Here is a 13680-nt window from a genome sequence, read left to right as displayed (position 1 = left end):
CAATCCACCTTCATTAATTTATTGCCCTATCCTTCACCCTAGATATTGGTTGTAGCCAGGTTTAAGTGGAGTCTAGTTTGCATGGAAAAGCTTCCTCTTTTGCCTGTAACTGTGCCAGTGTCCCATTAACCTAAACTCCTACCTCCCACAGCATTTTTTCAGCTGCACATTTGACCTTTTGATGTGTTTATCCATATGCCAATTTACATTTATTTGAGGGAACAATTCCACGATTAATGTCTGGAAGGATCTATGATTTTATTTAAAACCTAGCTTCTCAAAACTTCTCAGCAGAACCTCATTCCTGGTTCTGCCTATGGACTGTGTCAACTGGATCCTCCATCTCCCATTCCAAGTTTTTCTCTGAGCATGGGGAGATGACCTTTCTCCGGGACTCTGGGAAGACAACGCGAACTTTGGAAATCTTGGTTGTGGCTTCAGGAAATAGTTGCCGAAATCTTGCTGCCGTTTACGCTGGCAGGATCTCCGGGTCCCCCGCCATGGCTTTCCTGGTACTGAGAGGTGTGTTCAATGGGAAATTCCATTGACAATGATGGGACCATAAGATCCTGCTGTCAGCAAGTGTACGCCACCTCCCGCTGCTGCGGAACACACTGCAGAGGGGGAGGAAAGTCCCACCCAGAATCTATCCCCCTATCTATACAATTCCCTCCCATTAGGATATTCCTTTTTGCTCCCCACATTTGAATGGTCTCCTGCACATTGATGGTATACTGTAATTATCAAAAAATTAACGGACAAATGATATTTAATAGAAATGATGAAAAATACTTTTAACAGTTAAAACAACAAAAAATATTTCTCACAGCTGTCTGATTGCACATGGTGTCAGTTGCTTGCTGAGTATCAGCCCCAGCATGAAACTGACACCACGTGCAGTCACAGACTCGACCTCTGCTATGTAGGATCCTTCAGTTTTCCCAATCATAAGGCAAAACCCACACCATTGCTTTTAATTTCGATTTGCCTTTTTCGGCTACCCAGTTCTCATCTCTATAGCGATGTCAGGTCACTAGGTTTATTTCTCAGAAGTCATCTCACAGCTAAAAATTCTAATTCCAAGTTCCTTTCCCAGAACTAGCTTTATTTACTTTTATTTTGGTTTAAGGGGGTTATATATCACACAAGCAAGCTTTTTGCTAGATGCACGGTTCGTCACACTCCTGGGTCAAAGTGTCTAGGTGACGCCCCTCTCTTTCTCCCTCCCTGATGCCCTGCTTTGCACTTAAGCCAACAACTCTGAGCTGGAACTCCTTGTGATGTAGCCATTTACTGCAGATGTGGTTGTCCAGGACTGTGATGCTTACTACAAACTCCCACATGCTGCATTTCCAGAACAACTCTGCTCCCTCTTTATAACCTTGTTTTATTAATTTAATTAATTAAAGTTTACTTATTTTATCAACTAAGCTTTCTTTAAAGTTTTTTAACTAATTGCTTGATCTAGTTTAAAAATAGGTATAGGATAAATGCTTATCTGTAACTTACCCCCTAATGTCCCTTCTTAAACTGCAATGCAACTTTGCAACTTTACTTCTCTGCTGTTGATCGCCTCTCTCTGCTGCTGCTGCTGCTATACTTGTGTTTAAATCCTTCGGCCACTTTTGTGCTCCTTATCCTGACTTGCTGCTGTCACTCTGCTGTGCTTCATTTTAAATGCTCAGTTCTGATTTGATTTGATTTATTATTGTCACATGTATTAATATACAGTGAAAAGTATTGTTTCTTGTACGCAATACAGACAAAACATACCGTTCATAGAGAAAGAAACGAGAGAGTGCAGAATGTAGTGTATAGTCATAGCTAGGGTCGACAGAAAGATCAACTTAATGATAGGTAAGTCCATTCAAAAGTCTGACAGCAGCAGGGAAGAAGCTGTTCTTGAGTCAGTTGGTACGTGACCTCAGACTTTGGTATCTTTTTTCTGATGGAAGAAGGTGGAAGAGAGAATGTCCGTGGGGTCCTTAATTATGCTGGCTGCTTTGTCGAGGCATGGGAAAGTGTAGACAGCATCAATGGATGGGAGGCTGGTTTGCGTGATGGATTGGGCTACATTCACGACCTTTTGTAGTTTCTTGTGGTCTTGGGCAGAGCAGGAGCCATACCAAGCTGTGATACAATCAGAAAGAATGCTTTCTATGGTGCATCTGTAAAAGTTGGTGAGAGTTGTAGTCGACATGCCAAATTTCTTTAGTCTGAGAAAATAGAGGCGTTGGCGGGCCTTCTTAACTATAGTGTCGGCATGGGAGAACCAGGACAGGTTATTGGTGATCTGGACACCTAAAAACATGAAGCTGTTGACCCTTTCTACTTCGTCCCCATTGATGTAGACAGGGGCGTGTTCTCCTTTACGCTTCCTGAAGCCGATGACAATCTCCTTTGTTTTTTTGGCATTGAGAGAGAGATTATTGTTGCCGCACCTGTTCACCAGATTCTCTATCTCATTCCTGTACTCAGTCTCATCATTGTTTGAGATACGATCCACTATGGTGGTGTTGTCAGCAAACTTGAAAATCAAATTGGAGGGGAATTTGGCCACACATTCATAGGTGTATAAGGAGTATAGTAGGGGGCTGAGAACACAGCCTTGTGGGGCACCGGTGTTGAGGATGATTGTTGTTCTGCTCCAGTGGTGACTTTGCACTCCCTCTCCCCACACTTTGATAGCTGAGTTTAGTCAAACTAAAATTCCTCTGTTTACCCATAATGGGTTAAATTTTCTTCTACCTTTCTGCTCTCTTACTAAAAGGTGACAAAAATTAGTTTCTCATAAACACATATCCATTTTCAGAGTTGTATTAACCCTTAGGATAATGTTAATGTACTCATCAGCGCTACAAATTGGGCATTAGTTTTTCATTAACTTGCATTAAGACAAGTACTTCCTCACAGTATGTATTAAGTGATTGGTATTCATGATGATGAGTCAAAGACTGCAGAATGTCATGCCTGGTGAACTTAATTAGCCTTCTCTTGCCAATGTTTCCCATTGAGAGCAATGGGAGTTTTCTGTTTCTGGCCTGTGTGGTTTTTAACACAAAAACAAGCTGCAATCAAAAATAATAGCGGCATTGCGATGGGAGGAGAGTTGATTTTAAGCCTTCTGAAGCAAAGGCGTGATAAATCTCATCTACATTTTGTTATCTTCTGCAAACCTCAGTAAGGCAGGTCAAATGGGCTCCCTCAGCTGCACTTATCCACATGGGCTTTGTTGATATTTGTCTTTTCCCTCACAATAACTCAATTTCATTTGGCTCAACTGCCTTAAAAACTCTAACTCTGATCATCCCTAAAACACTAATGCCACAAAATTGCTCAGCTCTGAAAGTGGGTGCAGAGATTGCTATGTCCATTTCCCGCACGCAAACCAGGAAATGGTGAAGTAAAGTTGCCATAGTCCCAGATGATCATAGGCTGCTCTCCACTTTGAGGGGGAGAGCTGACTGGTGGCGATTTAACCTGAGGATTGCCACACCTCAGGCGGAGGGAATGGTTGAGAAAGCGGGGCCTTCATGAATAAAGCATTGTGCTGCTGACTCATCTCAATGATTGTAATTTGTAGTCAGTGCTAAGCGAGCTGTTGAATGGTTACATTCCTGAGCAGGTACCCCAAAGTTATGAGAGACTGAGATGAGTTAAGGAGGTTTTGTGGCACAGTGGGTAGCATCCCTATCTCTGAGCCGGAACTGCCAGCTTCAAGTGCTACTCCAGGGCTTGGTGGACAAAGCAGTATGTATTCGTAATGCGGCGAAGCAGGTTGCCTATCAATTTGTAAATCTTTGTGACACATGCCACTGGTAGATGGTAGGAGTGGGAGAGATTCCTGGTCAGTTACATGGTGAGAAGAATTTAGAACCCCTGCCATCACTCTCCAGGCTGCAACATGAATGCAAAAATGTATGTTTCCATAGCAACTCATACTCCTTGGGGGACAGGTGGTTCTGTTGGCTGGGTGGGCGGCATGGATCAGATTGGTGCCAACAGCATCCGGTTCAATCCCTCTTCCAGCTGGGATGGATTCAGGACCTGCCTCTTTGCCCTTCCAGTGGTGGAGATCGTGGCATAGTTGCTCAGACCTGGCTTCGGGCAGAGAACTGAAAAAAAAGAACATAGAAACCTACAGTGCAGAAAGAGGCCATTCGACCCAGCGAGTCTGCACCAACCACAATCCCACCCAGGCCCTATCCACACATACCTACATATTTAACATGAGCTAAAGTGAGCCATTACTACTTAAAGTCTGCCTGAGCCTCTCAGAGCGGAATTACATTGTGACTGAAGCAGTCGTTGGAAGTCATTCTACCAGCACAACATGACAGCATGGCACCTCATCTTCCAACTGGGCACTTAACAGCCTTCCGGACTGAACATTGAGTTCAACAACTTCAGAGCATGAACTCTCCCCTCCACCTTCACATTTCCATTTATTTTGTTTCATCCTGTTTCTTCCTTTCATCTAATTCACCCATTTTTATCATCCTTCCTTCTCAGTTCCGTTTTTCCACTTCTCCATTTCCGCTCCCCTTCTTGCCCCCTTTCCCCCTTTCAGGGCAACAACCTTAACCATCTGTACCTCTGTTCTGCCATTCATACATTCTAATCATTTAATGGACACTTTTAGCACCTCTCTTAGCCTTCTTCATCCTTATTTACATTCCCTCTGTTCCATTACAGCCCCCCACCCCTCACAGTATAGGTCTTTTTTGATTTTCTTTACTCTTAGCCCTGACAAAGGGTCATCCAGACTTGAAAGGTTGGCTCTATTCTTTCTGTCAGACCTGTTGAGATTTTCCAGCATTTTCTGTTTTTGTTATGGCAGAGAGTAGGTTGTAAGATTTTCCAATGTTATGCTGGATATCCTGGTGCAGTAGGTGGAGAACAGGAGAGATGTCTTCTATCCACAGCAGCCAAGAAGCCCATCAGACGAACTTTGTGAAGGCAGCAGCGCCCAGTAGCTGGGTTAGTCAATGCCAGGTATCTGCCCTGAGGACCTGGATACAATGCAGCAAGTGGTCAAGACCAGTGAATGCACCTTCAGATGCCTTATCCCAGGTGGCACAGTGGTTAGCATTGCTGCCTCACAGCGCCAGGGATCCGGGTTCAATTCCAGCCTCGGGTGACTGTCTGTGTGGAGTTTATACATTCTCCCTGTGTCTGCGTGGGTTTCCTCCAGGTGCTCCAGTTTCCTCCCATAGTCCAAAGATATGTGGGTTAGGCTGATTGCTCATGGTAAATTGCTCCATAGTGTCAGGGAAAATAGCAGGGTAAATACGTGGGATGAAGAGGATAGGGCCTGGGTGGGATTGTGGTCGGTGCAGACTTGATGGGCCAAATGGCCTCCTTCTGCACTGTATGGATTCTATGGAGCTGCATCACTAGTTTCACACGTTGCTCAGTTCATCAGACCTCCTTCAATCATTTGCCAGAATCACTATCAACCAGGGTTATGTTTTAGTCTATATTGCTCATATCCCAACAAAACATTTTGTCATTTATTTTGGTGCTGGAAAGTAATGTTAATTAACGGGGAATATATCAGTGAACCCATGCATTGTTAGGTTGATAAACACTGCATTCGAATGACCAGCCGCAAGTACTGATATACATGCCCTTTTCAACCCAAAGATGTGGGGGCGGCACGGTAGCACAGTGGTTAGCACTGCTGCTTCACAGCTCCAGGGACCTGGGTTCGATTCCCGGCTTGGGTCACTGTCTGTGTGGAGTTAGCACATTCTCCTCGTGTCTGCGTGGGTTTCCTCCGGGTGCTCCGGTTTCCTCCCACAGTCCAAAGATGTGCTGGTTAGGTTGATTGGCCATGCTAAAATTGCCCCTTAGTGTCCTGTGACGCGTAGGTTAGAGGAATTAGCGGGTAAATGTGTAGGGATACAGGAATAGGGCCTGGGTAGGATTGTGGTCGGTGCAGACTCGATGGGCCGAATGGCCTCTTTCTGGACTGTAGGAATTCTATGATTCTATGCTGGTTAGGTGGATTGGCCATGCTAAATTGCCTCTTAGTATCCCAAGATGTGTAGGTTAGGGGGATTAGCTGGGTAAATGTGTTGGGTTAAGGGAATGGGACAGGGCGGGGTGGGTCTGGGTAAGATGCTTTGTCGGAGAGTCGGTGCAGACTTGATGGGCTGAATGGCCTCCTTCTGCATTGCAGGGATTCTATGAACCAGGACGATATTCTGGAGTTTAAAAAGTATTCCATAATGATGTCAGTTCATGTTATGTTGTTAATGTTTTTACTTGCATATGAACAATTCTCTTTTGTGTGAAGAAACTATTTTGTGTAAGTGGTCTTAATGCAATCTCTAAACACGTGTACATTAACAGCACCTATAAATCAATCAAGTTTAAAAGTTCTTTAATAACATACATTAAATCTAACCCATTTGTTCATCTCTTCTTGCTGGTAGTTACTAAAGTTCTTCACTTGCTTGAGTATCATTGATTAATACATCATCTACTTTGACACCTAAATTTACAAATGAATAGAAGGAAAGATGTTCATCATTAGTCTATTATCCCCTTCATGCAAAAACGTTAGTGATGAACATTTTAACCCGACTCGGAAAATGCGCATCAATCATAAAGATTTTCTATCACTTATCTTGCTATTAGGATAACAAGCCATGTTCTTTGTAAGATTTAGCCAGAGGCGGTTTGAAAGATTTGTTTGCCTCCGTGTCGATAATGATGTGTGTCAGCAGTGGCCTGACTGTATATCTGAGAGCTGGAGAAGCCATGTTAGTAGATTAAGTAAGCTAAGAAGTTGAAGCTCAGCATCCCCACTGTGAATAATCCAATGAGATAACATGAATTAAAATAGATTTTGTAGGTTGGGTTTGAAGTGAGACTAGAAAGGAATGAAAAGACCCGTTCCTTTTGTTAAGTGTATTTATTTTACTCTACAGTTCAAAGCCCAAAGGTTTTTTTTTGTTTCCTGTATCCCAGGGCCTCTGTGCTCTGATTCGAAGTGAATGATAATTGCTTCTGGCATTAAACCAAGCAAAGAAAAACTGGCAACTGCTGATGAACAGTTAGCTCCGAAACAGAGCAAGTGGGCTAAAAGTAGGTTTGCCCTTGTTTTTGTGCACAGGGGCCTGATTTGCTGTCAACCACCCATTTAATCCTGTTGAGGCAGGCAGTTCATGTTGCCTCCTCATTGAAATGATTGTAGTGTTGAGCCGAGTGCACCCTGGCTGACTGAATGCTCAACAGGGAACTGAGCATTGGCATAGCATCTTTGTGTGACATCTCTTACAGGCCAAACTACCAGCTTCTCATATTGTTCAATGCACCACACCCCTATCGCATGCTTATCCGCAGTCCCTGGCATGCAGGACTCATGCCGAACTTCATTTTTACCCTCACACACCTTCCAGTGCTACACACCAGCATCACAACCACATTTCTTATTCCACATGCCTCCGACCATTACCGGCACATCACCCAAACACAATTCAACAGTATTGTTAGCAAAATTCCCTCGCTTTGGCAGGACAAGGTGGTCCACAACTGGAGGAGCAGAATGGATTAAAGGAAGAGAGAGAGCGAGGGAAAGAGAGAGAGAGAAAAAGAGACAGAGAAGCATACCTACATTACTTAAGCCCTTTGGGGGAGACTGTGCTCAGCATTGTGAGACAGCTGTCACAAAGGCCACTGCAACTATTCAGGGTGAACAGTACACTTCTACCATATGGCTCTTCGCAAATCTCACCTCATTCTAATCCTGCTATCTGACAATCAAGCTGCATATCATGTGGCCATGAGTCTCCCTTCCCTCACCTTCTGAACTGTTGCTTTCATACGCCCAAGAACCGGCCAGTTTCCAGCCAGTGGTGTCTGAAACTGAAGGCCCAGAAGAAGTGTGCAGTTAGGAGGAAGATGCACTATCAGTTGGTTTGATGTCTACAGCTCCCGACTCACATACTGGCACTGCACATACCTCAGAGGGTAGAAGAGAGTTGGAATCAGCACAAAGTGCTGTCATTCTGAGAGTGGACAAGAGGTTCGTGCAGCACACACCTGAATGTCCCTGTGAGCACAGAGGAAGGTCATGTCAGTGGCTCCATGGTGCACAAACCTGTCATCGCCAATCAGAATGTAGAGTGGGGCAGGGGCGGAGCCTGAAAATACGGCGAGCCATTCAAAACTCCATTGACTTGGGCAGATCCCGCTGGTGGGAGGGGTCATAAACTTCTGCCCTGCTTCCACCACTTCACTAGTGCCCCTGCCCTAGCCAACTAACCTCAACTGTTGCAGCCCCTGCTAAAGTGGTGTTGACTGAAGCTGGGCCCTCAGAACTCTGTGCCAGAACTAGCCGGAAACACCATGTCTGTCAGCTTCTGTGTTGCAGGTTCCTGCCGCACCACAGAGCTGAATTTTATGGCCAAGATCTTTGCTTTTTGTTAACAGTAGCACACTTGTTAAGCTCAATTAATAGCAGGGTTGCTTCCATTAGTGTTGTTCTTTGCTGATGTTTACTAAACTACTCCTGTCATTGTTTCTCTTCATTTTGAACTGGAGTTAAAATAAAAGCACCACAGCAAATGTGGCACAGCACATGGAGTAAATAGCAGCGCCAATGTTAGTTTATATGAAACGCATAGGTGTAGAATTGACAAAAGGCACTAATACAGACACCATAGATCTCAAACAGCCCTTGGTATCAAGCACACACAAGATAAATTTATTTTCTCATGACCACCCTATCTCTGTGGAACTGCAGAGTACTAGTCAACATCCTTGGAGTTACCATTGACCAGAAACTCAACTGGATTCACCACATAAACACAGTGGCTACAAGAGCAGGTCAGAGCTAGGAATACTGCCATGAGTAACTCACCTCCTGACTTCCCAAATCCTGTCCACCATCTACACGGCACAAGTCAGGTGTGTGATGGAATACTCCCCACTTGCCGGATGGGTGCAGCTCCAACAACACTCAAGAAGCTTGACATCATCCAGGACAAAGCAGCCCGCTTAATTGGCACCACATCTACAAACATCCACTCCCTCCACCACTGACGTTCAGTAGCAGCAGTGTGTACTATCTACAAGGTGCACTGCAGAAATTCACCAAAGATCTTTAGACAGCACCTTCCAAACCCATGAGCACTTCCATCTAGAAGGACAAGGGCAGCAGATACATGGAAACACCACACCTGCAAGTTCTCCTCCAAAACACTCACCATCCTGATTTGGAAATATATTGCCGTTCCTTTGCAGTCGCTGGGTTAAAATCCTGGAATTCCCTCCCTAACGGCATTGTGGGTCAACCCACAGCAGATGGACTGCAGCGATTCAAGAAGGCAGCTCACCACCACCTTCTCAAGGGCAACTAGGGATGGGCAATAAATGCTGGCCAGCCAACGGTGCCCATTTCCCATAAATGAGTTAAAAAAATGCAAAATATATCATTCTCCAGGGAGTTGGTTGCTGAGCTGTGCTATTAGCATGGAAGGGCTGTGAACACAGCAATGCACGTTGCTCTAACATGACTTACAACAAGAGTTCCTTGATACTGCCTGTATCCCAAGGATCTAATACTCATCAACTGCACCCATGTGCTATTCAAGGTCTGCCAAGACTTCAGAATTCAACAGGATTTCTGCCAGTGCACTACATACAGGACATTACAGTCTGTGTGTTGGTAAGTCGAACATCTTTTTTTCACACATAAGAGTGCAAATAAAAGTATTAACACTGCATACTAACTGAGCAGTTCTGGTGCATTCCAATCACAGTTATGTTGTGCGTTCTGTAATATCTCATTTAAAATGATACTCGTCCATCTCATACCGATTAACTGAAGTCTCTGTAAGATAAGCAGGACAAGGAGGTACCTGAGGATGTGCTGCAGAAGAATGCTGTGACTTTCATAGAAGCAGTCATTATACTTTCTGTCATGTTTTTATAATGATCTAAAGACACCAATCACTCAGAAGGAATTGGATAAACATGTCGTGTGTTCACTTATTAAGCCTCGGCACATGAAGGCACTTTTACAAAGGCAGAAAACTTGAAGACCTCAGTAGCAGAGCGGTGAGTGCTGTGTTCTGCTCACAGGTCAAAGTGCAATTGAGACTGGATCGCATGACACACTTCCCTTCTAGTGATGGCATGCTGCTATTCCTTAAAGGCAACATCCTCCTTTCTTTATAAGGATACTTTCAACCCTACCAAAGAAGCAGTATGATTTACAATGCATGTACATGTTATTTACCATGACATAAATGTATAGCAATGGTGAATCTATGAGTTGCTAAAGTGTTAAGGTAATCTACTGATATGCCCAGATCTCGCAATTGTAACCTTGTCTAGAAGTTTCTTTAATGACTGTAATGTCCTGTATGTAGCAATCTGCGGGGTTGTCATTTTTAGATGTTTCTGGTTGCACTTGAGATCTTGTTTTTGAAATCTTGAGATTTCATTATATTAATCATTCATTGTGTTGGTTCTGGGATAATGAGGAGAAGAACTAGGGTGACTGATATTCCACTTAACAGACCTATCATGAAATGGTTTACCAATAAATTGCAAACCATTATCCATAATGATCTCTAGGTGCAGCAAATAAACTGAAAACGGCTTTTGGAGTGTGTGCAACAGTTGTGTTTGACATATTGTACAATTGTTGAATGATGGTGTACTTGGTAAAGTAGTTGACAAAGATTATGAAGTCAGTGCCATGGATTTAAAAATTGTTGGCTGCAACTTTGGACCAAGGATGAGTCGGAATCTCATGTGGCATCAGTTATTCCTGTTGCAGGTTTGGTATATGCCCTTGACATACCTCTCACTTCTTGATGATGACTTCCAATCTCATTGTTTAACACAGCTAAAAGACTATCCCACTTGTGAGTATTCCCATCTGATTTATGCCCATGGGTGAGTGATAAAGTTGGTAAAGATTATAAGGTTGCAAAGATTTCAGTAAGATGACTTGCCTGCCTATGAAAATGACTCCTTGAGAGAAGCCTAGCATCTAGATAAGGCCAAGATGGTCTTGCATGTTAGTGGACATGCTGAATTGTATCTGGCCATCCATCGATAATGGTTTTCCACAGTTTCTGTAGTCTAGAATCTGTCATTGTTTCTGCTTGTACCTGCTGGCATTTGCTTTGAGCAAAATGTTCGGGATCAGTTGACAGACTTGCATTCTCCTGTAAATGTAACATTGAAGCTCCATTGAAACTGTCAATTTTGTTGAAACATTGTGGATATTTTGATGTTTGGTCACAAACTGAGATGATAGCAATACTATCTGAGGTTTATCTACCGTTTGAGGTCTGATTGATAACGCGGACTGTCACTAATGTGGGATTACAGCATGCCAGGAAACGTACAATCACTGGGCTTTCAGTCTTCATGACGTAGAACATCTATGACACATGGGGGAATTGATTGTACTTGCACTCCTGGACTTTTAATCCTGCACATGGAATTAGTGAACTGTTATTGGGCAGCAAGAGGTTTCACTATGGCCTTCCTTGTCTGTGGATGTACGTCTTTTAGAATTCGCAGGGGTAGTATGTTGGCACTTGCCCCGTGTCAATCGTGGCCCATAGCAAGCAGCTACCAGGTAATTTGAATCTTGGCAAACACCTCAGATGGTGTGATGGCATCTATGTTCTCCTTGAGATTGATGGTGTGAAGCATGTGTCCATCGTTCTTTGTCTCGTCATAGATATCATTGTCAATTTCTGGTTTTGTTTGGAGGCTCTTCGGCCCTCCAAACCTGCACTAACCATGCTGCCTGACTGAACTAAAACCTGCTACCCTTCCGGGGACCATATCCTTCCATTCCATCCTATTCATTATTTATCAAGACGCCCCTTAAAACTCACTATCGTTTCTGCTTCCACTACCTCCCCCGGCAGTGAGTTCCAGGCACCCACCACCCTCTGTGTAAAACATTTGCCTTGTACACCTCCTTTAAACCTTGCACCCACACCTGAAACCTATGCCTCTTAGTAATTGACTCTTCCATCCTGGGAAAAAGCTTCTGACTATCCACTCTGTCCATAGACTTCTATCAGGTTGCCCCTCAACCTCCGTCATTCCAGTGAGAACAAACCAAGTTTCTCCAACCTCTCCTCATAGCTAATACCCTCCATACCAGGCAACATCCTGGTAAATCTTTTCTGTACCCTCTCCAAAGCCTGCACATCCTTCTGGTAGTGTGGCAACCAGAATTGAATGCTATATTCCAAGTGCAGCCTAACTAAGGTTCTATAAAGCTGCAACATGACTTGCCAATTTTTAAACTCAATGCCCCAACCGATGAAGGCAAGTGTGCTGTATGCCTTCTCCTGTGTTGTCACTTTCAGTGACCTGTGTACCTGTACACCCATCCCTTTCCCATCAGTACTCTTAAAGGTTCTGCCATTTACTGTATAAATTACCTCATGTTTAAGTTTCTGATGGGATACTGGATGGTGATTCTTATTGCTTGCAGGTACCCATTGTGTATGGTCTGTTCGGATCATTGCATAGCTCTTTGTAGCTGCATCAGCTTTTTCTCTCGTGCACTTCTGATGCTAAGGTCCCTTTCTGCCACATAGAATCATAGAACCCCTACAGTGCAGAAGAGGCTATTTGGCCCATCAAGTTTGCACCAAATCTCTAACAGTGCATCTTATTCTGCCCTATCCGATGAATGAACACCACTCGACAATCACCAGGCAAGAGTGTTTTCTTCCTGCTGGGGAACACTTCAGCGGTCACAGACATTCGGCCTCTGATCTTCGGGTAAGCGTTCTCCAAGGAGGCCTTCACGACACACAACAATGCAGAGTCGCTGAGCAGAGACTGATAGCCAAGTTCCGCATGAGGACAGCCTCAACCGGGATCTTGGGTTCATGTCACACTATCTGTAACCCCCACGACTTGCCTGGGCTTGCAAAATCTCACTAACTGTCCTGGCTGGAGACAACACTCCTTAACTCCAAGACTCTTTAACCTGTGCTTAACCCTCTCTCCACTCACATTGTCTGTAACTTTAAGACTTGATTACCTGTAAAGACTCGCATTCTAACCATTATTTTGTAAATTGAGTTGTGTCTTTATATGCCCTGTTTGTGAACTGAAATCCCACCCACCTGATGAAGGAGCAGCGTTCCGAAAGCTAGTGGCTTTTGCTACCAAATAAACCTGTTAGACTTTACCCTGGTGTGAGACTTCTTACTGTGTTTACCTCACACATTTCCCATGGTTAATCCACCTAACCTCCACCTCTTGGGACGCTAAGGGGCAATTTAGCATGGACAATCCACCTAACCTGCATATCTTTGGACCGTGGGAGGAAACCGGAGGAAACCCACACAGACATGGAGAGAATGTGCAAACTTCACACTGTCACCGCTGTAATCGAACCTGTGTCCCTGGAGCTGTGAGGCAATAGTGCTAACCACTGTGCCACTGTGCCGCCCACATGTCTTTCAGAATTGATAAAAAGCTGGGCATTTCCTTGGTACATGCAGAACTCCACACCTTCCACATGTCTTGGTAAGTTTGGATGTTTTAGTGAGTGCATCAACAAATGGGGTGTACCTAGAACCTGCAAGCTTTGTCAAAAAGCAAAAAATTACCTTGTACTTGCATCCATGCTTGAGTAACCCTTCAATGTTTTACATTTTGTGTTTGTCGAGT

Source organism: Mustelus asterias, chromosome 4 (assembly GCF_964213995.1).
Source record: "Mustelus asterias chromosome 4, sMusAst1.hap1.1, whole genome shotgun sequence".
NCBI classification, from domain to species: domain Eukaryota; kingdom Metazoa; phylum Chordata; class Chondrichthyes; order Carcharhiniformes; family Triakidae; genus Mustelus; species Mustelus asterias.
This window is presented reverse-complemented; position numbering follows the sequence as displayed.